Genomic DNA, 26991 nt, shown 5'->3' with positions numbered 1-26991 from the left:
ATGGCGGCTGTCCGGTCCCTCTGGAAGCAGCGCAGAGTCTGACCTCACTTCCTCTTCCGCCCAGCATCCTATTCTGTTTATTCCACCCACCTATGTTCTAAGCTATGAGGCCAAGCAGTTGGTTTATTATAATTAACCAATTACCTTCCTCCATCACTGATCTTACTGCTTACAAACATACTAGCTACATAACTGTCACACACACGCAGAGGGCCTAGGTCAGTCCTATGCAGGCTCCCTAAATATTGGACCAGAGTCCATGTGCTCCTGCAAGCTCAGGCCAGCTGTCTCTGTGTGTTCCCCCTTCATGACCTTGAACCCCTGGCTCATACAATCCCTCCTTCCTTTCTTCAGGAGAACACCCCAAGTTCAGAAGACCTCTGTATCTTCTTCCATCAGTTACTAGATAAAGGCTCTCTGATGACAATTAGGGTAGTCACCAATCTGACTATGGTAGAAGGCCAGTTCAGGCACCCTCTCCACTATTTCAGATGTCTGCAACACACGAAAATCTGTCAATGTAATCCACTGTATCAACAAACTGAAAGGAAAAAACTGATGTGGGAGTCATATATCAATCTGTCGATTTCATTGGTTAAGTAATAAACAAACTGCTTGGCCTCATAGCTTAGAACATAGGTGGGTGGAGTAAACAGAACAGAATGCTGGGAGGAAGAGGAAGTGAGCTCAGACTCGACAGCTCTGCTCTTTGGAGCAGAGACGCCATGCTCTGCTCTCGGAAGCAGACACACGTGATGAAGCTCCGGCCCAGGATGGATGTAGGCTGGAATCTTCCCGGTAAGCGCACCTTGGGGTGCTTACACACATTATTAGAAATGGGCTAGTCCAGGTGCGAAAGTTAGCCGAGAAGAGGCTAGATATAATGGGCAAGCAGTGTTTAAAAGAATACAGTTTCCGTGTAATTATTTACGGGCATAAGCTAGCCATGTGGGCGGCCGGGTGCCAGGGATGCAGCCTCGCCACTCCTACTACCACAAAAAAACCACATGATCATCTTATTGGATGCTGAAAAAGCCTTTGACAAAATCCAACACCCCTTCCTGATAAAGGTCTTGGGGAGATCAGGAATACAAGAAACATACCTAAACATAATAAAAGCAAGCCAACAACCAGTATCAGATTAAATGGAAAGAAACTGAAAGCGATCCCACTGAAATCAGGAACAAGACAAGGCTGTCCACTCTCTCTGTATCTATTCAGTGTAGTACTCGAGGTCCTAGCTAGAGCAATAAGACAGCAAAAGGAGGCCAAGGGGATACAAGTGGGAAGGGAAGAAGCCGGACAGCATCTTTACATAGGCTCTGATGTCAGAGGCTGGTCCTCACACTTGCCAAACAAATGCTTTACCACAAGAGCCATCTTCCCAGCAGGGTTTCCTCTCCTGGCCCAGAACCACTGCTCTTACCTTAGCTGACCTCTCTTGGCCTCCTGGGATTGGTGCTTCCATCCACCATGCTTCTATTACATCCCATGTATGGCCCAAGCGTACCTTTGTAATCAGGAATCAAGAACTGTGTCTTCACTTTCAAATGTGGCACTGTTTGCTGTGTCCTGGTGCAAAAATAGCTTCCTAGGCTTAGACTGGTCGAGATTCTCCTGCTGGCTACAGATTCATTCCACAAAGGATGGAGCCTGAGGGGAGGTTCTTGGAAAATCAGCTCCTTGGAGCAAGAAAGGCACAGGAACTATGAAGTCAGGCCTGACCTGTATGATCTTCCTTCCTTCCTTTCTTTCTTTCTTTCTTTCTTTCTTTCTTTCTTTCTTTCTTTCTTTCTTTCTTTCTTTCTTTCTTTTTGATGGAAGGGTAAGGCCCTTCTTCATAGGCTCCAGGCTTCAGGCTCGGTGGCTGAATTTCCACATCACACATAGTTCCAGAGTTACCCCACTGCTATCTTAAGGTCTCTACCACTCTTCTTCCTTCTATTAGTGAGAACTTAGATAGCACTAACTTTCTGGGGAACAAAGGTTATTAACATTTGTGTATAATTTTTAACTTAGCTCATCTGTGTCTTAAAACATACATGACAGAAACAGACAGATCAGCACATGCAGGACAGTGAACAGGCAAGAACCATTAGCAGTATGCCAATCACTGTGACAGCCAATCAGAAAGAGCCAAACTTGGCCACAGTAGCAAGGAGCTTGTTGAAATAGGAGCGGCGGCGGGGCTTGCTAGCTCATGCCCGAAATAACAACACACAAACTGTATTCATTTAAACACCGCTTGGCCCATGAACTCTAGCCCTTACAGGCTAATTCTCGCACCTGGACTAGCCCATTTCTAGTAATGTGTGTAAGCACCCCAAAGTGCGCTTACCGGGAAGATTCTAGCCTCCGTCCATCCTGGGTCGGAGCTGCCTGGGAGAGCGGAGCCTGGCGTCTCTGCTCCAGAGAGCAGAGCTGTCGGGTCTCTCCGGAAGCAGAGCAGAGTCTGACCTCACTTCCTCTTCCGCCCAGCATCCTATTCTGTTTACTCCTCCCACCTATGCTTTAACCTATCAGGGCCAGCCAAGCAGTTTCTTTATTGCTCAATGACCTTCCTCCATCAGGAGCTAAATCAGGAAGAGCTGTGGAGAAGTATATCTGGTGTGTGTGTATTGTGTATATATGTGTTTGTGTATGTGTGTGGGTGTGTATATGTATATAACATATACGAAGTAATTGTCATGTCACGCACATAATAGGACAATGTGTTTCTAGGTCCATGCTTACAAAATTGAATAGCTGGCTATTAGTTCTCTTTGTTGTGTGGATGTGGGAGATTATGTCCCTGTGGGAATGTTCATGTATGTTCAGATGTATTTGTCTACAGAGATCAACCTCAAGTGTTGTTTCTCAGACACTGTCCAGCATGGTTTTGGTGGAGGGTCTCTTATTGGTCTGGAGTTTGCTGGTTGGGCTGGGCTGGTGGGCAAGCAAACCCCAGAGATTACAAACACATCCCTCACTCCCAGTTTTTTTAAATGTGGGGGGGCATAGAATCAAACTCAGGCTCTCTTGCTTGGGTAGCAACCACTTAAAGAACACAGCCATCTCCCCCATCCAACTTATTTCTTTTAAGCCCTCCTTTCATGGGTTTTGCATTAAATTTGAGGTTTAGCAAACTAGCTGTTGAGCTGGGTCCACACTGTCCTCTCTGCCCACTGGCCTTCCCTGTAACAAGAACACAGCATCTACCATTTCCTCCCAAGGGGGTTTCGATCTCAGCCTCACTGGGAACACAACAGAAAATTGTGTTTAGCAAGACTCAGTGGATTATGAAATAACCTTATCAACTCAACATGGTTCTGTAAAGGGGTCACCCAGCAATGCAAGCCAGGCCTGGAAACATCCAATGTTGCCACTTTGGAGACATCCATCTTCTTGATAGAGAAGGGAGCACACAAGGAAGATGATGTCCAGTTCTTTGTATCCAGCCCAGGCTTTAGGAGATTCCAGAGATGGATTCCTCCAGCTGTGGCCACTCCTGGCTCTGGAAACAGTGGCATGGACTCCATCTCTGCTGCTGTCTGTTAACAAACACTTTTTCCTGGTGGCAGAGTGTCTACAAGAGAGTGGTGTGGGAACTGGCAGAGAAGTAACCATGTCTACTCCTTTATTGTGTAGATGTTTGTGCTGATTTTCTACCCGACAGTTTTTGATGAATTTGTTGTTAGTTCTGGTTTCTTTGTTCTTTTCCTTTCTTTTTTCTTGTCAGTTCTAGGGATCAAACTCAGGCCTTGCAAATGTCACCCCCAATCACCACTGAAGGACGTGTCCAGCTCTGGCTATGCCTCAGCATGAGCTAACGTGTTATGAAGATGCCAGCTGCAAAATACAATGTTCAGTTCTCATGTAGAGACTGCAATCAGTGGGTCACAGAATAAGTCAACAGGTGAACTGTGTGTATGGAAAAGAGTGAGCATGTACGTGTGCATTTGTGTTTATGTGTATGCATGTGTAGTGGCATTTCACTCACATTTTAATAAATAAAATAACAGTAAGATCTGAAAAGCAAAGCAGCCAGCCACTGGCTCTCACCTCGACCTCATTCCAACATGGTGATCCTGCCTCCAGGAATCTCAGAATGAGACCATGTCTGAGAGCTGGTTCCTCCCGTTTTATATTCCTCTCTAGTTCTGGGATTAAAGTTATATACCACCCGGTTTCTATGGCAACTAGTGTGGCTACTGGGTTTAAAGGTGTGTGTTATTGCTACCGGGTCTAAAAGGCTGGCCAGTAGGGTTCTTTTACTTTTCTGATCCTCAGGCAAGTTTTATTTATTAAAACACAAGTTAAATGCCGCTACATGCACACATGACCCTGTCATACATGTATACACAGGGCTGCATGCATGTCTATGACTTTACACGGCTGTGTGAAACTATCAAACCCCAGGATAGCTGTGAAGTGCATTCCTAGGTCATACTGTTCAAGAAGAGGGGGGCAGGTAACCAGGCCCTCCGGTTAGTGTGGCATTCTGCTCATGTCTGTCTTCAGAGTGGCGGAGGACATTAATGAATCTAACAGTTTTTAAAGCAAATGGCATTTGAGCCTGGCGCCACATTGCCCTTCACCCCGGCCTTGGTACCAGCAAGGCCACAGCTGCAAAATTGTCCTGCTCCTACTTCCTGTGGTACAGGCTCACCGGGAAGGGAGATGTTGGCTGAGTTTTTAAGGAAGCAACTTCCAAGAGACGAGACTTTCCCCATCTCTCTGATTAAAGGAAGCCTTGAGTTGCTGACAGAGCTTCCCAGGGCATCTGGAGTGTCCAGAGGGTTTAGGGCAGTTCCCCCCACCATCCTGTGTACTCACTGGGGCCACACAGCTGCCTGGAGGTGTTTAGTCTAAGGCAGGCACAGCCAGGGGCCGCCACTGCAGGTGGACATCTCAGCTTGTACTGTCCTTGTTCTGTTTCTCTCACTGAGTTCTAAAATGGATAATCTGTCACACGGAGATGAGGGTCAGGCCAGCCACACAAAGGAACTCTGAGGTTGGCCTGCAACGTGAAAACTGTCAATTATCCTATTTTATGTCCTGCCTCCGTTTCCAGGAGCGGGGGTCCTCGTTTCCATTAGGCCAATTTGGAGCGATGCTACATGCTCTAATCCTTTTACCATCTTATCTGAACGAGAGAAATGAGTGTAAATGATGGCGAGGAGGATGGCAGGGAGGGAAGGAGGGAACACGGGACGGAAAGAAAACGTTCATTTTCTAGGGTCATTTTTAACTCCTGACTGTACAATTTATTAAACGTGAACGCGACATTAAAATGAGTGCTGGCCGGTGGTGTGCCGCGGGAGTGGTTAGAGTCCAAAGAGACCCATTTCTAATGCCCTCCCGGCAAGTCCACAATCTTTATCTGAGCCCAAGGAAGTCAAGGTTCTTGCTGGTTTTCTTAGGATCGTTGAGCAGAGGTCAGGGAGGAGATGGTTCAGGGGCAAGGATCCAGGGCTCCTGGCTAAGCACCAGCACCGAGAAGGCATTGAGAGTCCGCCCCATCACACAATGCAGGCGATAACCCTCTACGTGGGGCCAACACCCACAGGTTCTCGAAACACTGTGTGTAGTTCCCGATGGGTGAACAGCAAATTGTCATGCAGTTAGATGCTTGGAAGGCTGCGCACTTAAGACTTTCTCCTGGGTCAGAACTCCCGACGCCACTTGACTTCCTAGCTCTAGCCTGAGTCTCACAGGGCTTCCGATTTTCTCCACTCCTGTAACTAAACATCACAAACAAAGTATATTTTTTTTTAAAGTTTGTTTTTGATCCACAATTTTGAAGGCTAGGAAGTTCAAGATCTTGAATCCACACCTGGTCCTAGAGGGAGTCATCTGCAGACTGGAGCCTACTAGCTCAGGTCTTGCCTCCTTTTGTTTCAGCCAGTCTTATAGGATTACAGCTTCATCTTTATGGCTTCATTTAATTCTTATGTGTGTGCATGTGTGTGCGTGTGTGTGTGCACGTGTGTGAGTGCACGTATATGCATTCACATTTGTACAGGTGTACTTACGTAAGCAGGTGCTTGTGTGTACATGTGCACATAGAAGTTAGAGGACTGCCGTGGCTATTGTTCCTCAGATGCCGTCCACCCTGTGTTTTTCTGAGATAGGAACCCGTACTGACCTGGAATTCATCAAGTACGCTAGGACAGCTGACCGTCAAGATCTACCTCTCTCCATTTTCCCAGCACTGCAATTATCAGTGTGTGCCGCCATAGCTGGCTCTTTTTGGTTTAGAGTTGTTTATTCTATTTTTGTGTATGGGTGTTTGCTTGACTATATGTATGTATGTATATGTACACACATATATTTATGTATGTGTATATGTGTATATATATGCATGTATACACGCACACACACACACGTGTGTGTGTGTGTGTGTGTGTGTGTGTGTGTGTACTATGTCCATGTTTTTAAACATGGACTCTGGGGATCAAATTCAGGCCATCATGCTTGTAAGGGCAGCTCTTTACCAAAGGATCCATGGCCTTTTATTTACCTGTAACCCTTCCTAAAGGCCTTGCTTCTAAGTGCTTGTTGCCAGGAGTGGCTCTTACTAGTTCACTGTGGGAATTCAGTCGGAGTCAGTGGGGACAGCGATGCCCTAGCACCAGGTCCTGTCTGGAGGCTTGACTGGGAAATGTCAGGCCACCTTGAGAACTCATCCCCAAGAGGCTGTGCGTCTCTGATCCTTTTCTTTCTGTGAGCCATAAGCCGGAGGCCCCTTTCCTTCTTACTTTGCCAAGACTTCCATAAGAGCTTTTGCTCTGGCCTTTTGTAACGACCAGCAATGGCAGAGGGGCAGCTGTGAACTATTTGTTATGGGCTAAAAGGAAGCCCCAGCTTCCCCCAACATCTAAGGAGAGACACTTCCATGGGACTACACAGAGCGGAAGGTGAGAGTCACTGACACAAGGAGGATTCACCCCCAATCTGCCCACTCTGTTCTTGTCTTTATCATGTGACTTTCTTCACTCTAGAATGTGAAGTTTTACATTCCAGCACTTGGCCACTATAAGAAGATCATAGACCTTCAAAAATGTCTCTTTGACTTATGTTCAGTTGAAGAGAAATAAAAAATGTTCTCCAAGGATTCTACCATGGGACCTCCGACTGGAAGGAGGTGGCGAGGAGATGCTGAGGGGTAGGGTCCTTCACCTGTCCATCACTCTGCCACCAAGCAAGCCAGATCCCGATCATGTTTATTTAGATGCTAGAGTCTATATAATTCTGGTGCACGGCCAAAGGTTAGTGCTGTAACCATCTGACAAAAAGCCAAGCTCTACAAAGGAGTTAGAGATCCAAAGGTATTGAGTGTGAGTTCTCTGCTGCCATGCAGGTGGCAAAGCTGCTCTTGGCTTGCTGATGAGAACTAACTCTGCGCTTGGGGGTCGGACATGAAGAAGGGAGCTCGTCTGGATGTAGCCAGCCTTGCCTTATACACAAATCAAACCAAGTAGCAGTTTTATGGTTGCCAGAATGAAAGGGTTCTGAGCAACAACCCACTTCCCTACCTGTCTATCCAGGGGGACTGCCGTCACTTGACGCCACGCAGTTCGAGTTAACTTCTTGGAATGCTAATCTCAGGGCAGCTCGGTTCTCATAAGCACCTTTTCCTCATTAACTCCCAAGAGTGCCTGGGGTGTTGGAAATAGAGTGGTGGTGATAAGGTCACCAGAGGTGTGAAGGTCATTTGGTGAAGGAATTTTTCAATAGGGCCTTTCTTCCCTGAAGCTGAAGTTTAGGCACCTAGACACACTCAATTGGCAGTCTAAATGAATTGACTGGTTACTACAGAGTCAAAGGGTGATTTCAGCTTCCAGAAGCAGGTAAAATCTACCTCAAAGTTACATGGTATTTCAAAACAACTTTGGGATAGGCATGAACTTGCTGGTTGAATGCAAAGCTTGTATTCAGGACAGGACTATCCAGTCTCTGTGGCATCAAAAGGAAGCCAGGGTTGGACCTATTGGAGACAGTTACTAAGTTCTGTGGAGAGAAAAGGTTGGAAGTCAGAATCTCAGCCACCAAAATACTTTCAGAGAGTTTATCACTGTGTGTGGCGGGGTCAGATGGCCAGCTGTGGAGGGTTGTGAGAGGAAGAGGGCCCCTAAGATCGGGAAGCAAATAAAACTTACAAGTCTTAGGGAATAGAACCCTGTGCCTGGTCCTTGAAGCAAGGACAATCGCTGGGAAAGGGACCTCTTGCTAACTGAACTGTCTGGAAGTCATCAAAGACTGTCCGGGGCTACAGATGGTATGAGCTGTCATCCAGGTTAAGGCGGGCTCTTTGATGATGATGTGGTCGCTTTGGGGTTGTCTACATTCATTCATTCTCTATAAGTAAGCCCAGTAAGCTCGTTGGTCCACTGCAGTGGGCTTCTGTGGACTCATCACTCTGTCCCTGGTGTCCTTTGTTGGGCGAGTAGACATTTGTGTCGTCTCCCCAGGAAAAGTCACACAACAGGTGCCACCATCCTTAAATTTCAGGATGATGAAATATCCACGGATACAAAATTTTCATGAGCTCTTATTAAAATCCTCAGTAGGTTAAGAGAGAGAGAGAGAGAGAGAGAGAGAGAGAGAGAGAGAGAGAGAGAGATCTATATGAATAAAGACGAAGGAAGGGAGGAAGCAGACAAGAGCTTCCAGAAGCAGTTTGGAAGGGAGATGTAGGAAAGATCGCTGCAGACGCAGAGTTCCGGGAGCCTTCCTGATGAAGATGAGAGGAGAAGCAGGCAGGCAGCAGCCTCAGCCTGAGAAGGAGGCAGGCAGAGTGAGCTCTGTGTCCTCAGGACTGCAGGGACGGCATTTCAGAGGACAGAAGAGAAATTTGAGGCTGATTAAAATAGAAAAATATGTAGAATATGTTGCCTCTAAAATGAGAAGATAATACATAAGAGAAATGAGCAGAGAATAAGATCTTGGGATCTGAGATTACGGTGGTTAAAATAAAAGGTCTACAGAAAGTTCAAAAGATGAGTTTGCACAAATGTCTCAGAAAAGATTTTTCAAGTAGAAGAAAATATAAGAGAGTTATTGAAGCAAAGGCTAGTGAAAATAGAAGCGAATATCTATCAAAGAATTAATAAAAGAGAATTTTTCCAATTCTTCAAATGGAGAAAAAGATACCAAGTGCTATGTATAATGATTCAGAAGTCTTAGCATGTGGGACTTGAGAGCATTATAAATAGAGAAGAGGGTGATTAAACTCACAGGAAAAAGCCCAGAAATAAGAGTTGTGTTGGCATAGGAGCTTCTTGGAGATGCTGGCAGTTAGAAGACAGTGGACCGATGCCACGAACATTTAGAAGCTAAATATTTTGAGTCTAGATTCCGGCACCCAGGCAAAACTTCAGGCTGGTGCCAGAACAGAGCTTTTGACATATGCAAGCTCCTGGTGCTCTTTGGAAGAATAAAAATTCAAGACTGTAAGCTGGCAATGGAAGCAGTCATGCCCAGGAGCAGTAAGATACGAGGAGAAAGTGGAAAGAGAACTCTGCCTGAAGACAGCCTGTGAACAGCCCCAGGAGGCAACCTGTCTAGGCTGGAGTAAGATGAGGAAAGCCAAGGTAACTTTTAGAAATAAGAAAAATGTGGACCTTGGGAGCTTGCTTGGAGGTTCTGGCAGAGGAGTGTAGCACTCGTATATCCTTGACCGAAGACCGGTCCTCCTCTGTTCTGGGAAGGGCAGGAGGGACACACATGGTGTGGTGAGGGAGGAAGGGGACATTTGCCCAGCCAGCCAGATCAACCAAATCAAGCCTATCGATCAACGAGGGGACAGATGTCGCAGCCAGACAGCCCTCCCATGAGCTGAGCATGCAGGGCAGAAATCAGGAAAAGGAGAAAGAATGAACGGCTGGTTCTAACCACTTTAGGGGTGGTTTCTACTGAGCACCTCATGACAGTATCTGACTGCCCAAAAGGACACACGGACCCCACTACACCAGATGTTTCTGCTATGATGTCTTGTACAAACCCTGAAATACTGTAGGAATTACATAGGAATTACCGTAAAAGTGAGAGGGCTCGTGGGAGCATGTATGCCACCGAAACCGTGGGACTCTGACCAGAGTCAAACACAGCTAAGGTCCAAGAAAGCAGCAACCACCCTGGCATTTGTCATTAGAATCCATGTCTGTTCTTATGCCCTAGGACTGTTTCCTTTTTGGACACAGTGATAGCTAATTGTGATCATTGGATGAATGGACCCACACATTAGTGTGACATGCCTTGGGGTGTGTCTGGGAGGACATTTTCAGAAAGGAGTAACCCTGCCCTGAATCTGGACTGCATGATCCTAGGAGCTGGAGTCCTGGACTGAACAGAAAGATGGAGTAAGATGAGAGCTGGTATCCTCTCTTTCTACTTCCTGTCTTGCCTGATGTGGGCAGGAAGCCTCATACTGCCACTGCCATAGCCGTGAGCCCCTCCTGCCACTGTCTTTTCCCCACCAGCATGGAATGTACCCTAAACCATGAGCCAAAATAAACCCCTTTTCCCTTCAATTGTTTCTTGTCAGCTATCTGCTCACAGCAAGAGAAGTGATCGATACAGATGCTAGCATTGAAGAAATAGGCATCTTAATAGAGATAAACATAGTGACGATATCTACTTTTTTGTTTGACACATAATGATCGTATAACTTATAGAGTACAATGTAGTGTTTTGATGTGTTTGCTTATGAGATTATTAAATCAAGCTAACCAACATGTCTGTCCCCCGACATACTCATTTTCTGTATGTGGTGAGTGATTTCACAATCTAGTATTTAGGCCCTTGTGAAATGTATAACGTATTGTTATTAATTGTGGTGGTGGTGGGACAATTCTGTCGTAGCAGCAAGTAGAACGTCACTTTGCATCACTAAAAGCTCTTTACACCATATTGCAGACAGACGGACACTCTAGTGGCATTACACCCGTGATGGTCATCCCAGCACTGAGGAGGCTGACCAGCTAGCCTAGCTCACTTGGCAAGCCACAGCCCAGTGAGAGATCCTGCCTCAACCTCAGCATCTTTGAACAGTTCCTAAAGAACAATCCCCTAGGTCAACCTCTGGCCCCACGTACATGCATGTACACGCATGATGCCTTCTGCCCCACTACAAACATTCCTGAATTCCAGTGTTAGACTGAAGAGTGTTTGGAGAAGCAGGATTTTTGGTGTCTCCTGCAGATGCCCCCAGCCTCTACCCAGCAAGGCCTTTCACATACATGTTATCGTGCATAAAGATCATTGTGACCTCTGGGCAAAGGCAGCCTTCAAAAGCATCCCCAGTCACCCTTTCCAAACATTTGCCTTCCGCAGCTTTCCCACCGGAGATCCTGAATCACCGCCCCTTTCTGGGTGGGCTCACCTGGGCTTCCTACCTGCTGCATGGCATTTTCCCTTTGTTCCTAAGTTATAATAAAATTGGGTTGAGAGAAGGTGTGGGTTAATGGACACCTGGTAGGGTTTGAAGGTGTCTCCCTAAATGTCACGTGATGAAAGCTTAGTGCCCTAATTTGTGTGTCATTGACATTTGGAAGTGGGGTGTCTGGGGGTTGATTGGATTGACCAGGAAGTGGGAGGAGTTATCAGTTATTTTTCTGTTGCTATGATAAAACACCAGGACCTAGGCAGCTTATGGAAGGGTTTATTTGGGTTTACAACCCCACAGGGAGAGTCCCTCCTGACCCAGGAACAGCAGGAAGAAGAGAATGGAGTAGAGGCTAGGGGTTCACATCTGGAGCCTAGACCAGGAAACCCATGGGGATTGCCTGGGTTTTTAAAACCTCACACGCTCACCTCCAGTGACACACTTCCTCCAGCGAGGCCACACCTAAACCATCCAAACAGCATCAGTTGGGGTCCAAGCATTCAAATGCCTGAGACTGTGGAGGGCATGTCTTGCTCAGACCATCACAGTGGAGCTCCCTGGATAGGATTAGAAGAACCCTGAGCTGCAGAGACCTGTTTCCTCTCCATGTTTGCTGACATGGAGACCATCTCGGCAGGTACTGGCCACATGTTTGGGACATCCCAGCTTCCAGAATAGTGAGAAATAAATCTTTGTCCTAACCGAAGACCACAGCAGCACCAGCTTCAAACGGCAAATGGCAGGCTAAGACTTGCCGACTGCCTAGGATTCGATGTTCTCTGAAGGTGAAGAATGTTCTGGAACACCCCTAGTTCCATCAGATGAGAGCTAAAAGCCAACCAGGGGTTGGATAAATATAATGTTTTCCGGCTCCCGAGGCCTCATGAGCAAGAGAGAGCTCACCTCCCTTCCAGACAGATTTCTCTGTCTCTGAGGAAAAGAAAGGTGCTGCGAGTCTACTTGGAAGCTTCAGAGAAGCCTAGGAACAAATATGCACTCCTTAACAAATATTCAATTTACCCAGAAGTGCTCAGCTGCCTGCGGGGAACAGGCTCTCTACTGACCCAGATAAGCAGGCCAGGGCCCTGTGATGTTGGCATGTGGTACTTCAAGGTGCCTCTCACCACAGGCCACCAGGAGTCTGGATGGCCCCGTCCAAACACAAACACGCTGGCGATGGCGTTCCCACCTGCACAGACCTGAGCACAAAGGAACTTGCCAGCTAACAAGATCCTTGGTGTTTGTAGCGCTAAAGCGGCTAAGGTCATTAGAACTCTTCTTTAAATACATTTTCCCCCGTTCCGACAGAATGAAAACTAGGTTGAAGGAGCTCATTTTATTTCCCGTTTAAGTTAATTCAATGGGAGGCAGAGTTTTAAAAGCATTTTCTTTATGTGTGTGTGGAGGGGAGGGTGGAGGCCTGGGGGAAGGAGAGATTGAGATGTCCCTATGGGTCCCTTGGCTAAAGAAGAAAAATGTCGGGCTTTAAATGCTTTCCTCTGGGGGCTGTTTGTGGAATCAAAACGCCTCTCTGGTTTGCAGTTCTGAAACCCACCACTGTGACCAAAAAAAGAAAAAGGAAAAAAAAAAAAAAAAAAGAAGACAGACAGAAAGAAAGAAAACCACTTTCAATTTAGAGGGGAAAATGTCCACAGTCTGGAGCCCCGGCTCTGCTGAGGGGAACGCCGCCTGAGGATGTGAACACCCAGGGCTTGGGTTTTACACAGGCACAGATCTCAGCGCCCTCCGGCATCCTTGGGTTGTCCCACTGATCTCTTCTGAGTGCTGAGCCCCACCCCTGTCCCCCAGGGGAAGAAGACTGACCACAGGGCATTGCTGGGAGGCATGGATGGGAGAGGAGGACAAAGAGGCCGGTCCCTGGATGCAGGGACGACCCTGGTGTTCTCTTGGGATCACCTGTGATCCTGAAGATCAAAGTTGTGTCCTGAGAGACTCCCACCCCTCCCCTGCTTTGTCAACAGTTTTCTCCTGGGGATGCTCAGAGCTTTGAAGGGTATTCAGGTTAAATCTCTATTTACAGCCCCATCAGGAGCAGGCCTGTGGATAAATGATGGATCTTCCTTCCCTCTAGTCCACGGGTTCCTGTGAGCACTCTGTTTCTTGGTCTTAGAGGCCACCCTAAGACCTGTTCTGTTTACTTGCTTCCAAATGGTTGCTACTCCATTATTAATGCACCCCACAAACAATTATTGAAGACTTGCTGTACTTCAGGAGCTTGGCTGAGCGGCTCTAGCCTGGTGAAAACTCTTCCAGGGCAAGAGGCTTTGTAGCATACACCAAGAGAACAAGGCAGCACCCTGCAGTGATGGGACGGTGCTGCGGGAGGGAAGGAGTGCCAAGGGTGAGGCTTAGAGGCAGAGTGGGGTATCTGTAGCCTGTCGCTGAGGAGGGACATGGACAGAGGACTCGGCAAGGTAGAGACAGAGTTGGCATCTCCAGGCAGAGGGAGCTGCCATGCACATGGCTTTGAATTGGAGTGGGGACAATCGGGGGCTATTCAAGGGACAGCAATGAGGTCAGAGTGACCACATCAGAGCATGTACAGGTGGTTAAGATGGAGTCATGACTGAAAACCCTGCAGGGGACTGGTGGTCATTGTCAGGGTGCCAGCTTTCCTTTTGGAAAGAGAGAACTGAAAAGTTCTGTTATGATTGCAGTGAGAGTTTATCACAAGGAAGGGAGGTGGTGGGGAGGAGGAGAGTGGACTGAGGTCTGCGGTGGGACATCAGAGATGGAGGCAGAGAAAAGGGGTCAGTTTCTACCTCTCAGCCTTAATAGGCGTGTAAGTGAGAGGTATCCTGGGGTTCTAGAGAAGGTGAGCATGTAGTCGATATAGTTGGGAGGCAGAACCAAGAGGTCAGTTGGCAGTTGCGGGTCAGAGATAGCAGAGGCTTTAGGTCTCTGTGATCCAGAACGGTGGGTTCCTCATATCCTGGCTAGAATAGAGAATATTCAGAGATCTTCACTTTGTTTTAGGGTATGTTGGGCTAGATATGGAAGACGCATATCCAAGTGGACATCCTTAGTTGTTTGCTTTCCAAGATGGGGTCTCATTATGTAGCTCTGGTTAGTCTAAAACTATATAGACCAAGCTGGCCTTCAACTCACAAGAAATCCTCTCTCTGCCTTCCCAGTGAGTGGTTACAAATATGTGTTGTTATGTCCAGCTTCCAAGTAGCGATGTGGAGGATATAGTTTAAGTCTTACATTCTGGAGGGATGCGTGAGCTTCAGACATAGATTTAGGCTTTACATTTGTCCTTATGACACTGAAGTGCCACCACACTGAACGAGCAATGATGGAGAGGAGCCCGGGCTCACCTAAGACTCTGAAACAGTTCAGTGGGGAGAGAAGAACCAGCTCCAGGGGCTGAAAAAGAGCAACACTGTTCAGAAGCACTTTGTGGGGAAGATTTGAACGTCCCTGCCAGCGGTTCTGGTATCAGAGAGTTACAGAATGCTTTATAGTAATATGGAGGTCACCAGTGACGTGGCCATGGGCAGCTTTGGAGGAGTGGTAGAGAGAAATTGCCCAGCTGGATCGGGGCTAGGAAAAAATGAAAGGAGAGAAATCGCTAATAATATAGACAAGTCCTTTGAAGGGTTTTGCTGCAAAGGAGGTCAAAGAGTTGGAGCATCGACCAGCAGAAGAAATAGGGCTGTGGGAGTGCCTGGGCTTGGGCTTAGTTTGAGTTGCTTTGGTTTAGGTTTTCCGTAGGAAAATCATAGCCATAAGCAGACAATCTGGGGTATGTCTGCTGTGGACCCAGTACAGAGCTAGGTGCGGAGGAGAAATAGAAACTAAAGCTCCCAAGGATTTTACCACTTAGATAGGAATCATGCAGAAAAGAGAACCAGGGAGCTATGGGCATCTCCAGTGGATGGGCCTATAGGTAGAAGTCAAAGTGAGAGTTAAGACAAAGGGAGGGTTGGTGACATCATCAAGTTCAGTGGCTGATGTGAGCTAGTTAGCTGACAAGGGCTTAGAACACGGGTGGACAATTAAGTTACATCGTGGGCAGTACTAGAGCCTCTTTGGACAGTTCTCTTCAGTCTATCTGCATCTACGCCGCCTAAGTGATGACGATTTAGCTCTGAGGATGTTTCTTTAGCACCTCCTGTGTACTAAAAGCCATGTGAGCCACGAAGATGCCTGAAGCCACCCATGTTCTTCCTCATCTTTTAGGAAAGACATCAGTGACATGGAGGATGTTGTCAAACGGGGTCTAGGAACTGGGGACACAGGCGAGCAGAACCTGCCTTCCATCCCTTCCTTCCCTCTGTTCTAAGCTGGGTCTTCAGCCTCGCTTTCCCCGTCAGTTAACACGAGAGAAGTGTTTCCAAAAGCACCAAATGTTTCTAGGCGTTCCTCTGGAGTTTCTTCTAGACACAGAAACTGACCAGAAGGATGGTAGGCCCTGTGAGAGGTGGAGCCTGGAGTGCCGGCTGTCCAGTGCCATTCTGGGTCACTCTGCACCATCCATCTCCCCGGCCACAGTAGGCATGAGTCAGGGGTGTTGAGAGCAGTTCTCCGCCCTCTGGCTTCCCCACTGTGGTAGGAAACTTGACTGTCTGTGTGTGTGGAGAGAAGTAGAAACAACCACTACCTGAGGTGGGGAAGTCAATGTTTCTGTTGGGCTCTGGAAAGTAGCTCAAGTTTTCTGGGAGAAAATAACTTTACATGATTTGCTGAAAGCATAAGAAAGACAAAAGACCAATAGGGGTGCTAGGCTATCACGGCGGACTCAGACACTCCTGAAGTAAGTATGTCCATTTTCCTCCAGATATCATAGACATCAGTTCCCACCCTGGTGCCAAGCACCAGCCTGAGCAGCACTGTCTTCCTCTTTCGTTCTGATGAGCATATTCACCACCAACACGCTGGCTGGGTGGGGTCTCCCAAGGGCACCCTTGCACCTCAGTAGGCATCGATCTTAGTTACTGTCCCAAGACGAGGTCAGAATCTGTACAGTGTCAGCTCTGAACGTGACCCCACGCCGAGCACAGTAGAACTTCCACAGTGCTTTCTGTCCTCCAAAATAGATATTCCAGCTCTGACACCCTGGAGTGTCTTCTCTATGTTTTCTGTGACTGTGACAAATGCCTGACTAAACAAATTCAAGAAAAAAAAATGGTTGATTCTGACTCACAGATCATTGTGTAAAGAAGTGATGGTGGCCTGGGCTCCAGGCTGGTGACGTTATATCTGTAGTCGGGAGGCAAAGAATGGTGCATGCTGGCGCTGAGTATCCTTGTTCTCTCTACTCCAGGGCCCTACCCAACAAAACGGTCCTGCCGTCATTCAGAGAAGGTCTTGCCTTCTCAGTTAAGCCTCGGGAGAAATGCCCCATAGACCCAGGTGTGTCTCCTATGTGATTCCAAAGCCAATCAAGGGGACAGTGAAGATTAACTGTTGTATTAAGTATCCCAGAAATCCAATCCATTGATAAATGGGAAGAAAGTCCTTGTTAAAGATGAGCCTGGAGCAGTGTTTTGGATACAAGCAAAGAGGTGGGGGTTAGACTCACAAACACACACTTAGCGTGCTGGTGGATTCAGGAGAGTCATAAACATGGAGAACAAAGGAACTTCCTTTATAGTGGATCAGATTGGGCAGGAAGTTATGGCAGGGACAAGCCCAAATTGCATGAGAGCCCTTCTTCCATTACTGCAGCTAAGATGGAATTCCAGGAGGCTGAGAGCCCCATCTACTGCAGAACCACTGTGAAGTTCTGCCTCCAGCTGGTCTCTTCTTGCCTTATACATTTTGATAAGACATTCGCTGTGGTGGCCGCTGTCAACCACCCTTTTAACTGCCACCTTCTTTATTCAGGGAACAACCTTAGGAGAGCATAGTACTGGTATCCCCAAACTTACTGCTGGAATTCTAATAGCATTATTTGACTAGCAAAGGCAGTAAGTGGAGAAGTGAGTGATGGAATTCGATGCTAAAAGGCCATAGGGGAATAGACTGTGGACGGTGCCCACAGTTGCTGTTTGTTTGTTTACTTTACTCCAACATTCTCCCCGGAGCTGCAACGACAAGACCTGCTTTATCTTCTCAAACATGAAACACTAGGTAAGACACATGTCAAATGAAAATAGCCTTTTTAGTCATAGTTGATATTTGTAAAGAATTTGACATTCAGACTCTGGTTTGGTTTTCTTTGTTTGGGAGTTTGGGACAATGTCCCCATGATTACTCTGTTGCAAACATCAGTTATGACCGTAGGATGTCTCTCTCTCCCAAGCACAGCTGGTAGTTGCTTGGCATGGTTTCTAGGCTTGAAGGAAAGAGACTTTTTTATTTCCCCATCTTCAGAATCTTCTGTTTCCTACACTGGTCAGCTTTCAGACAGCCATTTTTATCGAGAGTCTGAGGGCAAAGCTTTGCTTTGGCTCCTTGTTGACTCTGTCCCTCTTGCTGTTGACTCAGGGTCTTGATTGACATCTTTATCTCTGTTCTTGCTTGGCCAGGCTCCTGTGTAATACAGACTCCGAGGGCTGCTGGGAGGCCACTCTGACAGTCCAGGTGAAACGACAGGACTGGAGCTGAGTGCTGAGTGTGGCCATGGATAGATGGGTGAAAAGGAAATGCACATGACAACCCCTGGTTGCCAGCTTGGACACCAGGTGGTCCGTGAGGGTTATCTCTTGTGATGGAGGAGAAGTAGCTCTTTGTTGACCTGTTGGGTTGAAGTCACCTCTAGGACATCCAAGTAGAGATTCAACAGACAGTTGCTGGTGTAGACCTGGGGTTCAGAGGTAGAACTGACCAAGGAACAAACCCGTCTCATCTACACCTATCCTCACATTTGATGGCGTGTTAACCAATGCCACCTCAAAGTTGGCAATGCCACATCAGTCGCAGAGAAATACTCCAATGTTTTTTTCATGATAACCTCAAATCCCACCTTTAGTCTGCTAACCATGTGTGGTCGCGGCATACCTCTGCACGAATCATACTAGAATCCAGTGAATGACTACAGCAAGGAAGGAACCTGAACTGCCAAGTGCGGTGCCTGACTCAGCAGCTCCTCTTCTTCCACGTGTCGCTATGGCAGAACCTGATGCCTTGAAGTTCCCAGAAGAAGACACAGATTGTGATTTTATCAACTCGCCACAATGAATACTCTGCACAGACAGCAGATGATTGTTGGGGCCCTAGTAATAGTGTCAGAAGGTAGCACCAGCATCCTTAGAGAAATGGTGAAATGGTTCTGGCGGACGGGCTGGGAATGAGAGCCCGCGGCATGTGTCATGTTGGTGTGTAGCTACCCAGAGTGGTGCTTTTCAGTACCCAATGGCTCTGATGTTCCAGAAAGCTGGACCTCTCTGTGTTGACTCCGTTCCCAAGCCAGAGCACAGTGGCAGCCTATAACCCACACTTTCCTCCTGTCTCCAGCCAAACCATGCTTGGGCCCATTCTGCCTTCTATCTCTCAGCTGTATGCCCAGAGTCCCCTTACCAGCTGTTGCTCTCCCTCTGCCTCAAAGGTGGCATCTAGTTGCCCTGATGTGCAGGGCAATAGTGGAAACCTACAGCTGACAGAGGACACTGGGTTGACCCAGGGAAGGAAGAGGAACTTTGGGAGCTAAGAGCCCCTGGGCGAGGAGAGTGACAGTCACAACCATTGTGGTTGCTGTTTGCTGTTTGGCATCATTAACCAGATAGTGGAAACCTGATATGTGAAGAAGACCAAAGATAATGTGAGAAAAGTGTAAGCGTGTCACAGTGCCTACTTCCATTGCGCCCAGTGTGTAGACCCATGTTCAAACCCCAGTGTTCCCTTTCACAGCTCCAAGACATACAGCAAATCACTTTACTTATAAGAGCGGCAGTTGTATATTCCTTAAAGCAGGGTTTAACAGTATCTAAGCTACTTGGCTGTTGTGGGCTTTAAGATCAGATAATGTTGGCAAATGGCTTTAATCCATGGTAACATTTATATTATTTTTTTGAACACAGTACTTATGCCACACTTCATATTTCCAGAGAAAACACTCTCTGGTAGACTAAAAGCAACTTCTGATTAAGCTATACTCAGATCTTTAGATCGTAGTAATCTAAGCTACTGGTGAACCTACACAGAGGTCAGCAAGTCTTGTCCTTAGAAGGCCACAGAATGAAATAGTTAGGCATCGTGAACCACATAGTTGCCCCACCCACTCAACTTTTCCATCATAGAGTCAAAATTAGTCATGGGCTAATTATCTGTAAAAGATAAAGGTGTGGCCATGTTCCGTACAAACTGGGTTTACCAAAACAGGTAGCAGACTAAATTTAACCCGCAGTCAAACCTGGCTGATTGTTGCTACGCTGATCTCGCGTGTTGGAGGTTGCTGATGGGGGTGATACTGGAAAGGCCAGAGAAGACAAATGAGCATCATGCATATCCTTCACAGAGAAGCAAAGACGAGATGGTCCACCCTAGGAAGTCATTCCCTCGAGAAAGATGTTGATCTGTTGGAGAAAGGAAAGCTGTCTGCTAAAATGAGAGTGAGACGGGTGGGAGGTGAAGTTTAAGCTTTGAGCTGGCACAGTTTGAGCCTTCCTACTCAGTGGACTTCTGGACTTGATATAGCAGGAAGCCACAAGGCTCCTGGTGGGAAGAGCATGGATAAGGGTAGAGGTGAAGAAAGGAAAGTGTGTCTAGGTAGGCATTGTCTCTGGTTTTCTAGATCTCACATCTTCCCTTCTACACTGGGTTAAAGTTCTGGAGGCTGCAGGTTCAAGGTCGGGTTAGCCACGTGGTCAAGATTTGGTGAGAACTCTCCTTGACTTTCTTCTGGTTTATTTCTTACTACGTTTGCACGGTGGAGGGACCAATATCACGTTTTTCCTAGAAGGACACTAATCTTGTCCTGAGGGCCACCCCTTACAGTGTAAGGTAATTGTGGTAATTGGAACTACCTGCCAAATGTCTCATCTCTAAATGACTATCACAAGGAATTAGGGTGACAAGCAGAAAATTTAAAGAAACAGAAACATTTGGTCAACAAAGTAGACCAACCACTGTGAGAAACAGAAATGCCCCTGGATTTCTGGAGCTATTACAAAGCCTTGTCTATCATACCAAAGGAAACATTGTATTCTCTTGAGCCTCCATTCCTATCCGTACCCACCCACCGCTGCCAAGAAGTGTTGAGATGCCCACTGCTCTCATGTTGCCTCTGCTTCCAAGGGGAATCTTACTTGTGAACTTGAACACCTTCTCCCCATGTCATCATGCCCAGGACATTCAGACCCAGACATTCAAGGATGTGATGATCTCTTGACCACAAAATGCCCTGTGCCCAGGTTCCAGAAAGGCATCCCAGAGGAAAATCAAGTCTCAGAAGTGTGAGAAGTCCCCAGTGAAATTCAGGGCTGTCATGAGGAACCGTGCAAAAGGTAATCTTTCTGGAAAATCAGCAATCCGTTGTGTTTCTGCTGCGTCTGTTCGTGTTTATTTGACGGGATGGGTGTGCACCAATCGCCTCTGTGATGGCAAATGTGGAAAGTGGAGTTAAGAGAACAAATAACTCCCTGCAGCTCACACTGCCAGCCAAAGGTCGTTCTCGGGCTAGAGTCATGCTTTGTAAATAAACATCACTTTGACCTAGTGTTCAGAGGGTTGTCATTCACCCCCCTGACCTGCCAACCAGGGTCACCGTGCGACCTTGTGAGTGGGCATGGCCGTTAGGACCCAGAGTTCTTTCAGGGCACTTTAGCTGTTTGAGTATAGTCAGTGGGCAAAACGCCAGGGCTCCGAGCTCCATCCTCTTCTCTTGTGCCCTCTCTGAAGCCCCCTTCCTCCCTCACCTAGTACAAAACCAACACACTCCCAGTAAATTCAGTATTTTTCCATCCCAGTGAGCTCAGCCTTGACTGTTATTTGGGTGCAAGCAGCTGCAGGTGCCTCAAGTCATCAAGTGCTCTCCCACCCTCGCCGCGGTGCCATCCATGTTTGCTTGCTGTCCTGGACTTTAGATTCTGTCAGCTTGCCAATCGCCTGGGCCGCCAGGCATCGCAGCTGACGGTTGAATCCTTGGTGCTGAATCCTTCTTCTGGAGGGGGAAAAAAAGGCTAAAGAGGTTAATACACTCCAGTCAGGATAAACACACCAGCTGTTAGAGTTTCTAATATTTAATATCATTATCAAGTAAATAACTCCAGAAGAAATCACCCTTGCATGTGCTTTTAACATACACACGTCACACAGAACCCATGCCGCTTCATTTGCAGTGGTTAGAGAGAATATTAATAAAGTATCTTAAAAGCTACCACAATGGAGTAATGACCAAGACACAATTAGAGACCATTTGCATATATCCTGCTGCCATTCCCAGCCTGCAACACCCTCCCGGAAGGGTGCAGGGGCGAGGAGCTAGGGAGCAAAGGAGGGAAGAGAAGGGGCGGTCCTCTACCCCCCCTCCCTCAAGTAGGGTCTTAGATCCAGTAAGCCCTGCGTTTATTTTCAGTGACAGACAGACCCCCACCTCCATCAAAGAGCGCATGTATCTACCTATACAACACAAGATACATTTGTTTCCTTTAAGGAAAACGTATGCCGGGACACGGCAGTCCTCTTGCAGTCTTAGGGGCTGGCTTTGTGATCGCTGTATGTATAAGCCACGGTGAGCTGTTGCTGGATTGACCCATCTTGTGCTTACTGTCAGCCCCAGCCCCAGCCCCCCAGCTGTGTCTCTGGTCATTCTAGTGTCTGATCAGTCCTGCTAAGATTCTGCAGAATTTGAGTGGCTCGTTAAGAGTACTAGGAAATTGCTGGTGACTTTTCCTTCCCTGCCTACCATCCATTTGGGCTAAAGGAACAGAAAATGGTCATCATCACATTTGGTGGTGGTGGGGAACATGGGCTAATTTTTTTTTAAAAGAAGATCCAACAAAATGTTTTCCAGGTCACAAAGCACCGAGCAAAATGAGCTCAGAGATACTTTATGTTGGCGGTCACCATGGAAGCTGCTCTCAGGACAGCGCTTGGGTTCCACGAGCTCTTTTTTTTTTCTTTTTAGATAAAGCCTTCATTGCAAAGGACCAGGGTTGAGCTATTTCCCTTCTCATCCAGCAGAAGCCTGGCATCCGGTTTGCCTGTCCAGATGTATTTTTGTTTGGGTTTTTACACCATTCGATTGAGATCAAGTCATGAATGTCTGTTCTCTGGATGGGCAGAGGAACGACGATTTATGAAGTCTGAGGATGCATGTTGTTTAGCTCAAAAGCACAGCCAGATGAGCTTGGTGAGAGGAAATACTGCACAGTGTGACCACAGCAAGCCAATATTTGGGGCGACAGCTCTTCGGCAAACTTTTGAAAACTTGAACAGGAGGGTATGGTTTTAATAGTCTCTTGTACCTGGGGCTGTATGGGTGGGATGCATCAGATGAGAGAAACTGCGGTCATTAAAAATGGGCTTCATTCTAATAAGGCATGCAGAGCATTCCAGCTGGCCTCCTGTTTGTTAACAGGCATGGGCGACGGCTGGACTGTCTAAATGCTTTCCAGTTAGCGGCAGAGTGATAGCCACACGTGTCGCTTCTTTCCACACCTCTGCCTTTGGGTCTCCTTGAACTTCCAAATGGCTCAGTATCCCGCTTGCTTAGTGCCCACTCAGGTTCCTGGGTTCTACAAACGAGGTTTTTAAGTGCGTGGACACTGTGAATGAGTGGTCAGAGGTGAAAACAAAGGCAAGAATGACGTTTCTCCCAGACTGAATCTGGGGGAGACTGAGTGGGAGGAAGAGTCATCTCAGAGCTTTGCTGTGATTGTGGTCGCAGAACAGATGGTTATAGATGGTGGTGGCTGAGCAGATGTTTAGTAGATGGTGGTAGCGGAGTAGATGGTTATAGATGGTGGCAGAGGAGTAGATGGTTATAGATGGTGGCAGAGGAGTAGATGGTTAGTAGGTGGTGGTAGTGGAGTAGGTGGTTAGTAAGTGGTGGTAATGGAGTAGGTGGTTAGTAGGTGGTGGTAGCGGAGTAGATGGTTAGTAGGTGGTGGTAATGGAGTAGGTGGTTAGTAGGTGGTGGTAGCGGAGTAGATGGTTAGTAGGTGGTGGTAATGGAGTAGGTGGTTAGTAGGTGGTGGTAGTGGAGTAGGTGGTTAGTAAGTGGTGGTAGTGGAGTAGGTGGTTAGTAGGTGGTGGTAGAGGAGTAGATGGTTAGTTGGTGGTGGTAGTAGAATAGAAGAAGAAGCCTATGTCTAACCCGAGTTTCCTGAAGTTTAGCTTGCTCATATATCTTTTTCTTTTCCAGTTTTATTTGGATTTAAGGTAAAGCCAAAACTATTGTTACGGTCATGGGGATGTAGAGAGTAAGAGGGTGAAGGGGAGGTGGTGGGAGTCAGAGGTGGAGGAAGGAGGAGAGAAAGGGGGAGAAGGAGGAGTGCATGGGAAGAGAAGAAAGGAGCGAGGGAAAGACGAGGAAGACTGGCTCTGGTTGGGACCAGGTCTGGGCTGTCAGGAGTGATCCCTCCCACCCAACACTCTTGGCCCCATGCATCCTCCAGTTCATACTCTCATTCGGTCTCAGAGGAAGCCTCTGGGACAATTAGAGTTGGAGTTACGCCCTCTGCCTTGCTCCCTTTGCCCCAGGTCGCATGCCTCTGCCTTGCTGTCTCTGATGGAAAGGAAAATGCATGCAAGGCTCCTAGCGATGCTGGGTCGCCATCTTAGATTCCCATTCGTGTTTGTCGAATGAGCGGATGAAAATGAAGGAAGTGGGCAGCGGCTGAGGACGCGTCAGTGCCTGTGTAAGCCCGAGACCCCTGAGTTCACTCAGTTGCTATCAAGTGTTGACACAACCACTGGCTAATAATAGTAGATATTTGTAAAGGCGGTGTAAGAATAGATAAACAATGGGGTCCATGGCCATTCTCCAGAGTTCTTTCTGTTGTAACATCAGATGCTACTATGGAAACACAAAATAAGTTAAATGCTATTAGGCTATGGAGAAGCCGGGTGAGGCTTTATTTATTTATTTTGTATGCATGTGCAAGTGTGCTTGCTTGCTCACGTGTGCTTACCATGTGTGGGTGTGGAGGGCAGAGAAAAACTTACAGGTGTCAGTTCTCCTACTGCCACATGCCAGAAGGTTCCAGGGATCAAACTCAGGTGTCAGGCTTGGCACCAGGCTCCTTCATCCCTCGAGTTTTCTCACCAGTCTAGATTTCTGTGTGTGTGTGTGTGTGTGTGTGTGTGAGTGTGTGTGTGTGTGTGTGTATGTGTACTTAAAATAGGGCTGAGACACAGGGGGTAGCGTGCAAGCTTGAGGACCAGAGCTTGGAGTCCACTGATTGAAAGGCATGGGGGATTTGTTTTCAGGTGTCCGTGACTGAGATGACTCCACTGACCAGGCCAGCTGGGAGAACGGGAAGCAAACAAGAGCCCTTCATTTACGTCTCCCTGCTATTTCCTCCCACTCTTTGCACCTGCCTTTATAACAGGAGCCCCTTGGAAAATGAGGAAAGACTGATGGTCCCCTTCCCTGATGCGGACACTGGAGTCCAGAGACTGGATGCCCACATGCTCAGGGCAGCTCAGCAATGCCTCTGCTGCCTTTCTTATCTCAGGCTTGGACTAGCAGAAAACAGGTAAGAGGAACCAAGGTCAGAACTGGGCATGAAGAGACCCACTAGTTAGTGCCTGACCACTGCCTGCCCTTCAGCCGGGTACATCTCACAATCCTCAAGGTGATGGGAGAGAGAGGGAGGGAGGGAAGGAGGGAGAGAGAGAGTTGGGGAGATGGCTCCCAGGGTAAAGTACCTGCTGTACGAGCATGAAGACTTGAATTCAATCTCCATTATCTATATAAAAATCTGAGCATGGTTGGGGCCCCACTTGTAATCCCAGAAACAAGGATTCTCATGTACCCACTAGTCAGTCAATGGGAACTAGTCTGTGTTCCAAGCTCAGTGAGAGACCGTCTCAAAGAGAAAGAGATGAATAGACAGCATCCTAGAACCACAACCCCTATCCTCCACATATGTGCACACACACACACACACACAGAGGAACACACACGTACACACACAGAGGAACACACATGTACACACAGGAACACACACACACAGGAACACACACACACACAGGAACACACACACACACAGGAACACACACACACAGGAACACACACACACACACAGGAACACACACACACAGGAACACACACGTACACAGAGGAACACACACACACACAGGAACACACACAGGAACACACACACACAGGAACACACACACCCCAGAAGGAGTAACGTGAGACTTCCCCCTGCCGATGCTGATCTGAAAACCAGAATCATTGAATATGATCCCCCATGAGTTTCTGCCTCCTGAAAGGATTTTCCGCACAGAATTGCAAACACCTTGTGCTCCCTGCCGTGGAGTCTCACTTCTTAGTTCCTAACTCGTGAAGAAGGAGCAGGCACTATGGCCTCCACGCTCAGTTTCCAGCCTCCCTGCAGTGTGAGTGCCATGTGTTATTTATGGGACTTGCTCTTTTCACACACATTTTACGCTCCTTGTGGCAGGAGGTGGCTTCCCCAAACTGCTGCGACTGTTCCTTTCTGGCATATTTTATTCATACGGATCAGTTATTGGACCACCCCTTCCTGCAAGAGCTGGAATTTGCCCTTGAGGCATCAGATGGAGTAGTCAGACTGTCAAATGTGTCCCCTAATTGAAGTGAACATCAGTACAATATTTGTCAACTGGAAATAAACAGCTCTGGGGGAGTAGCAGGTGTGTCCCCTTTCTGGGGCTCCTTCAAGTCTTTCTGGGAGTTTGGATCATTCTTAGACCTAGGATGGCTGAGATCAGGGAATGACTTGCCTAGGGCAGCTGCTAAGGCAGTCAGCAAACTTTATTTATGAAACACCTGTTGTCTTTTCCTCTCTGTCCTTTCGGGGAGTCTTTTCTTCAGGCACCAGAAAAGTCTTCAGGACTGGTGCCACAAATCATTCATCTGCACTCTCCTGGGCCCCTGGAGCTTCTTCTGTGGAGATGTCGCTCACGGCTTTATGGGAGACACTTGGTGACAGGCAGTGGGCAGACTTGGAGTTTTGCACACTACAGTATAGCCTCCAAGTTGATTCGGAGGCTCTCTGACCACCACTTACTTGGTGAGTTCCAGGTCAGTGAAAACACACACATACACCACATACACAATCACACCACACATATACACACACCACAGACACATATACACTCACGTACCACATATATGCTCACACAAATATACTCATATATACACTCAGATACCACACACACACACACTCACACCCACATACACCACACTCACATACACAACACATACCACATCCACACACATAATACCACACACACATCAATGGAAGAATGGATAAAGAAAGTATGGAATATATACATATCAGAGTACTACTCAGCAGTAAAAAACAAGGACTTCTTGAATTTTGCATACAAATGGATGGAAATAGAAAACACTATACTGAGTGAGGTAAGCCAGACCCAAAAAGAGGAACATGGGATGTACTCACCCATATTTGGTTTCTAGCCATAAACAAAGGACATTGAGCCTATAATTAGTGATCCTAGAGAAGCTAAATAAGGAGAACCCAAAGAAAAACATATAG

The sequence above is a fragment of the Alexandromys fortis genome, unplaced genomic scaffold (genome assembly GCF_014885135.2).
Source record: "Alexandromys fortis isolate MF-2015 unplaced genomic scaffold, M_Fortis_MF-2015_v1.1 scaffold_62, whole genome shotgun sequence".
NCBI lineage: Eukaryota > Metazoa > Chordata > Mammalia > Rodentia > Cricetidae > Alexandromys > Alexandromys fortis.
This window is presented reverse-complemented; position numbering follows the sequence as displayed.